Below are 6,971 nucleotides of genomic sequence, written 5' to 3'. Positions count from 1 at the left end.
CTCTCTTTAACTTGAGAATGAATTATGAGAGACATCTAAGATGCCTATAGCCATCTTTTACCCAAATAGCTCAATCCACCATGCCCATACATAATATATATAGATATAGAAATATAGATAGGTAATTGAATAGTTAAACTGTGATTTATTTAGAAAAAAAATGAAATTGACAAACTATCTATCTCATGAATAAGTATTCGTATGAATAAGGATGACCTATAATTGATATTAAGAATCGATAGCCTAAGATCATTTCTATAATCAAACATAGAACTATTTATTCCACAAAAATCCCTAGAATAAGAAAAGACTAGATCGGTCGAAATTTTCAAAGTCATTTCGAGTTAATTAAATTCTAATTTCATTTCATCCACTTCAACACTTGATTCGATCAAGTTTTGATGAGTTCTATCAATTTTCCAACGTAGCGAATTGGCTATTTGTCAACACCCTTTTGATTCGGGCAGTACATAATATAATCCATATAAGTATCGACCGATTTCCCAATTACATTTATAATAATTTTTGAATTATATATGTCACCATTTTTATTCTTGATGATTCGAACACGGCTATGATTATATTAGCCACATTAATTTTATTGAAAATTTAAAGTTGTCCGAAGACAAATAGTCCGGACCCGATGTTGGGTGCCTTTCTTGTCACCGAGCTTTCTGTTGATTCAAAAATACATGAAGGATTGCATGAACAAATCACACATTAAACACTTACAATATCTCCGATGCCTTACAATTCTTGTTTGTGCTTCGACGATTACTACAAACAGCCTTTTGTAGGTTACAATCCAAATCCGTCAAAGCTTTTTGATGTTCTTCACTGATGCAAGAAACAGAACTTCATCTATTTTTTTCACTGCATTACTTATAACGACACAATAGCAGTTTACAAAAAACTGCAAATTGAAGTTGCTTTGGCAAACTGCACACTGCAGTTGCAAGCAACTGCCAACACTTTCCAAATTTATTTACCAATCCTAATCCTAGCTAGTTCCTTAACTTATCATGTCTGATCTATCAACCTGCTCAGAGTTTTGAGAAATATCATAAATATGGATGCTTAATAATTACTGACCTATTTAGTTTAACAAACAAATACACTAGATCTTTAGAGACAAACAAATCTAAAAAATACTCTAAATGTTTGAACCATACAAATTAGATAACTGAAAAAACTTAGGACACTAATTTGTGTGTGTTTTCTTTTTCTAGTGAAGTGGAAGACGAGCAACGGACCCAGCAGGTGTGGAAATGTGGAAGCTGAAGACTCATAATATATATAGATACATAGATAGGTGATTGAATAGTTAAAATGTGATTTATTTAAAAAAAAAAAATGAAATCGACAAAGTATAAGTATTGGTATGAATAAGGATTTCAATTTTATAAGAATTGATAGTCTAACATCATTCCAATAATAAATAGAACTATTGACACCGAACATAATAATGATTATTATTGATCCTGCCTAGGAATGTCGATGAACGAACCACCGGTGAGTTGGCGTGGATGCCAACTTGTCGCCAATAGCCTAGCAACAACGAGAATCAACAGGAGATCTGCTAAAGCATGGACAGAAGAAAACCAAAGAAAAGTAGTTAGAATGATGGCCAGGGGTTCCCTGGCATAATCACTCTCCGACGCTCGAGTTAGTTTCAGTGATGACCATGGAAGAAGAAGTGTCACGCCCCGGAGGAGTCCCTGTCCGAAGAAATTTCGACAACATCTCCCCTGTACGGCGGACAATTTGAAACTTTTCTACATCCTCATATACCTCAGCCACATGCGGCTGGAATAATAACAGTAAATAAACAATCACCCACGCAGTTTAATAGTAGACAAACAGAGCAGTAATAAGATGACTCGAAAACAACCCTACTCCACTACACCCATAAAGCTCAAATCCGATTTTTCCTACTCCACTACACTCATAAAACACAAATCCGACAAACTCACCTCTTCTGCCGTCCAGGCGGGTATGTAGTAAAACATATCGAATAAAAATCCACCGACAAATACAATCCATACATTATCCAAGTATCAAAATAAACCAATTCTAAACATAGTCAAATAAGAAGAAAAAACTAAAAGGTCAATAAATCCTCGTGGTCTGCAGGGGACCAGCAACTGGAACTCTCTCCTGACAGCATCAACCTGAAAAATAACAACAATGGAGGCGGGGTGAGTCCAACACTCAGCAGGTACAACTGATATGTAAAGTAGGGAAATAACATCTAGCACTAATCATGCGTACAGTCTCCTGATATAAAAGGATGAAATGCAACTGAAGTAAACAGGAGAAAAACTGTACTAACCAGGACCTGGGTATAAGGACAAACAGTTCGAGTGGCATAGAAATCCTGTATGCATGTCAAACATAGACATCCAAACAATATACAATATATAAATGCAGCAAGCACAAACACAAACAATAAATGCATCGTGCATATGATGCCAATGATGCGTCCTGGTCACCCCTGATGTCAGTCGATCATCTCACACACAATAGTGAGGCCGAGTGGGTAGGGCTGTGACAACCGTGCACTCTGTCGTCACTACTCCTGATGAGTGACCGAGTGGACGGGATGCTGTCGGAGTACACCTATCCTCCTACCCCAAATCATAAATGGGGGAGCGCAATGCTCTCAACTCCCGATACACGATGACTGGGAGGAATCTCTGCCGACTAACACGTTGCATCACGCTACCCATGAGCGGACCAACGGAGCCAAACAAAGTCCCTGCTACAACACGCACTGCCTGAATCGACCACTAACCCATGAGTGGTGGTGTGTGCAGATCCATGTAACTGGCGATGTGCTCAACAATAATGGAACGGACTATCGCACAGCATGCAATCATGCAAATGGTGCATGACACTAACCATAAAATATCCTGAGCTAATCCATATATATATAAAAGTGCACCATAGGTCAACGAATCAAATCAAAGGTACACTGAAGGTATAAAACCTAGGTCCTGAACATGGTGAAGCATGGTATATCACTACCCCTATAAGCATGTATCAACAGGTATGGAATACATGAGATGCAAAACAAGCAATCAATCAATCATGTAACAGGTATCGGGTAGTGATTAACTGAAACAAATAAGAGAACATAATTATTGCTACTTGTTAAATTCACTACTATGCATATCAAAGACATAAAATCAAAAGTACCCGCCTCCAATGTAGATCGAGCTAATCAACCTCTATGTCGATGTGCTCGTCCTGAATCTGAATCCTGTAATAATCCTAAATGAATAGTTTTATTTAGCTAAATTCAATTGAATTAAGTAGCTAAAGAAAATGCCCAACCTAATTAGGGAGAACCCTAATCAACATAAACATAATTCCACTAATTAGGAATCCTTATAGTACCAAAATTTACATCTACATCACTGTTGTAGTTAAAAGGATCATTACCTGACCTTCTTCTCCGACGATGACAGCAAGCAACAGTAGCTGAAACTGGTGAAGCTGCTGTCCATCAAACCATATACTTTAAATTAACAATCACACACCCAACCAAGTACCCAAATCAACCATTCCACATCCACTTACCTAAATCAGTAGTCAGGGCTGGTGATTACCTCGAACCCGGCCACAAGGAGTGTGAGGGAAGCTTAGCTCTATGAGTGTGAGCAAGGACAGAGGGATGAGGTCAGTAGGAGATCCCTAATTTCCTTTGGCAACTCCTCCCTTCTGGTGACGGCAGCCCCCCGCAGCAATTGTTTCCACAGCGATCGAATGGAAGGCAGTGTGTACGCAAGACTAGGGCACGGGCGACTCCGGCTAGGGCACAACAAGCACGGCAACCCCACTGCTCCGGTGAGGGGAAACGCTGCCCAGATGTCAATCGCCGCAAGGAGGAGATGACGCGATGCTGCTTAGCACGATTTGGGGATCTCTGGGACAACCAAAAGAAGGGCAGAGGATGCTAGGGCACAGGGGAGTGTCGGCGGCGCCATTGGGATCTCCATGGCGAGGGGCAACGGCGCCGGTGGCATCGTCGGGCAATGATGAGAGGTAGGCGGACGGCGGGGTGATGAATCGAGCTAGGGCTCGGCTCCGGGAAGGATGTGAAGGTGAGACCGGCGTTAGGGCACAGGCGACGGCAGGCACAGTGGTGATGGCAGCCGGCGGAGTGACGCTATAGAAGGGCAATAGTGGGTCGGCGGTGGCAGATCATCGCCGGCGCTTGGGGAAGAGGAGGAGCGACGCAATAGGGAAGAAGAAAATGAAAGCAGAAACCGCCCGTGTGCGATTTTGGCAAGGATTCGGCGGCTCGACGCGAGGAGGGAGGTTAGGGCACGCGGGGAAGAGAAACGGCGGAGAAAAAGAATAAATGAAAAATAAAAGAAATAAGGTAATTAAACTTTTCCTCGTTTAATTCGAGTAGCCTAAACAGATTTTTCCGGGCTCTAGTTTTCATCCCCATTAACTCATCCGTACGAGCTCCGAAAAATTTCCGAAAAATTTCTAAAAATTTTGGAAAATTCCCTTATTAATATTCGCCTATTTTCGATATTTTACATTTTCCCCCACTAATAAAAATTTGGTCCCCAAATTTCGTTATCTACCATCAGCAAGTACTAACAACAGATATAGAGTATAAATACTGAACGGTAAATTAAATCACATACCTCAAGTGGAAAGATGGAGGTATCGAGCTCGGATAGTATCCTCGAGCTCCCAAGTAGCCTCCTCATCCGAATGATGCTGCCATCCGACTTTAACCAGCCAAATAGTCTTGTTCCACAACTGACGCTCTTTCCGGTCTAAAATCCATACCGAAACCTCCTCATAGGTGACGTCAGGCTGAAGGGAACTGAGATTATCTATCAACACATGTATCGGATCGGGTACGTATCTCCTCAGCATAGATACGTGGAATACAGCGTGAACGCTTGCCAAGGACGGCGATAGTGCCAACCAGTAAGCTACTGCTCCAATCCTTTCCGAGATCTGGAAAGGTCCAATGTATCACGGAGCTGGCTTACCTCTGAGGTCAAATCTCTTCACCCCTTTCGTGGGTGAAACTCGCAGAAATACATGGTCGCAAATGGAGAACTCTAAGAGTCTCCGACTCGGGTCAGCATAACTCTTCTGGCAGTCTTATGCCTTTAACATCCTTCGTCTGATAGTGTGGACTACTCTGCCTCACGCTTAGCTCTATGAGGTCCCAACAACTGGGCCTTCCCAACCTCATCTAGAGGGTGAGTGTCCGACAAGGCTTACCATACAACGCTTCAACGGTGGCATTTGGATAGCCGAATGCAAACCGTTGTTTTAGACGAACTCTCCAATGGAAAATGGTCCTCCCAACTACCCTAAAAATCCAATACACAAGACCTCAACAAGTCCTCTAGAGTCTAAATGGTCCACTCTACTGTCCATCTGTCTGTGGATGGAAAGTTGTACTGAAACAGAGCTGCGTGCCCAAGGCCTGCTGCAGACTCTGTCAAAAAAAAAAATGAGACATGAACCGGGGGTCTCTATTCGAAATAATAGTCAAAGGGACACCATGTAATCTGATGATCTCCCGACAATACAGATCTGTCAATCGATCCAGGGAATCAGTCCTCCGGATCACTAAGAAGTGCGCGGATTTGGTTAATCAATCAACGATTACCCAAATCGCGTCATGACCTCGTCGTGTTCTAGGCAGACTCATCACAAAGTCCATGGTAATATGTTCCCATTTCCACTCAGGAATAGGAACCCACTAAAATAATCCGGCAGGTATTTGGTGCTCTGCCTTCACCTGCTGACAGACAAGACCTCTCGCTACAAATTATGCGATGTCTTTCTTCATGTCGTCCTTCATGTCATTCCACCAATAGAAACACCTCAAATCTTGGTACATACGGGTACCACCTAGGTGGACTACAAATCATGAGCGATGAGCCTCCGGAAGTACTCCTATAAGACCGGATGAGACTGAAGTACGCAAAATTTGCCTCGAAAGTGTATAACACCCTCCTCATCTCGTGTGAACTCGGTCTGCTGCTCGGAAGCTATCTGGCTGCAAATAAACTGCAAATACTGATCAGCAGCCTAGGGCTCTCGTATCCTCGTCTTGATCAATGATTGAGCAACCATGGTAACCAGAGTACCTTGCTATGTCTGTCCTTACCCCTCAAGGCCCAAATCGGAGGAACCTTAAATCAAGTTTGTGACCACAACCTGGTGGCAAGCAAAAATTCCTTTGGACTTCCTGCTGAGTGCATTGACAACCACATTAGCTTTCCCCGGGTGGTAGCTAATGGTACAATCGTAATCCTTCAGGAACTCCATCCATCTCCTCTGTCGGAGATTAAGCTCCTTCTGAGTAAAAATGTATTTGAGACTCTTATGATCAATGAGAATCTCAAATGTAATGTCGTACAGATGATGACGCCAAATCTTCAAAGCATATATGATGGTGGCTAACTCGAGGTCATGAACTGGGTAGTTCTTCTCATGCTCCTTCAGCTAACGAGAAGCATAAGATAATACTCTGCTGTGCTGCATCAGAACAGCACCCAAACCCTGTAGAGAAGCGTCGGTGTAGAGTACAAATCCGTCCTCTCCAGAAGGTAAAACCAAAACTGGAGCCGACACTAATCTCCGCTTCAGTTCTTGAAAGCTGGTCTCGCAATCCTCGGACCACGTGAACTTCATGCCTTTCCTGGTAAGGCGTGTCAGCAGCATAGCAATACATGAGAAACCCTCGACAAAACGTCGGTAATATACGGCCAATCCCAGAAAACTGCGGATCTCCTGAACTGACTTCGACTGCTCCCAACCGGTGACAGCCTCGATCTTCTGAGGATCAACTGAAATACCTCTGCTAGAAACCACGTGTCCCAGAAAACCGACTGAGGATAACCAGAATGCACACTTACTGAACTTCGCGTACAGTTGATGCCGTCTAAGAGTCTCCAAGACTATACGAAAATGCTGTGCAT

At 42.8% G+C, this 6,971-nt stretch overlaps 1 long non-coding RNA gene across 1 annotated transcript; it reads right to left on the bottom strand.

Moving 5' to 3' along the window:
• Positions 1-2,132: 2,132 nt before the first annotated feature.
• LOC122008145 lies at positions 2,133-4,358 on the bottom strand. The gene is made up of 4 exons (XR_006119206.1): positions 3,583-4,358; positions 3,445-3,498; positions 3,199-3,273; positions 2,133-2,171 (listed from the first exon to the last, which is right to left on the bottom strand). It is a non-coding gene; the product is annotated as an uncharacterized LOC122008145 (long non-coding RNA).
• Between the last annotated feature and the right edge of the window lie 2,613 nt (positions 4,359-6,971).

This window comes from Zingiber officinale, chromosome 1A (assembly GCF_018446385.1).
Source record: "Zingiber officinale cultivar Zhangliang chromosome 1A, Zo_v1.1, whole genome shotgun sequence".
NCBI classification, from domain to species: Eukaryota; Viridiplantae; Streptophyta; class Magnoliopsida; order Zingiberales; family Zingiberaceae; genus Zingiber; species Zingiber officinale.
This window is presented reverse-complemented; position numbering and strand designations above follow the sequence as displayed.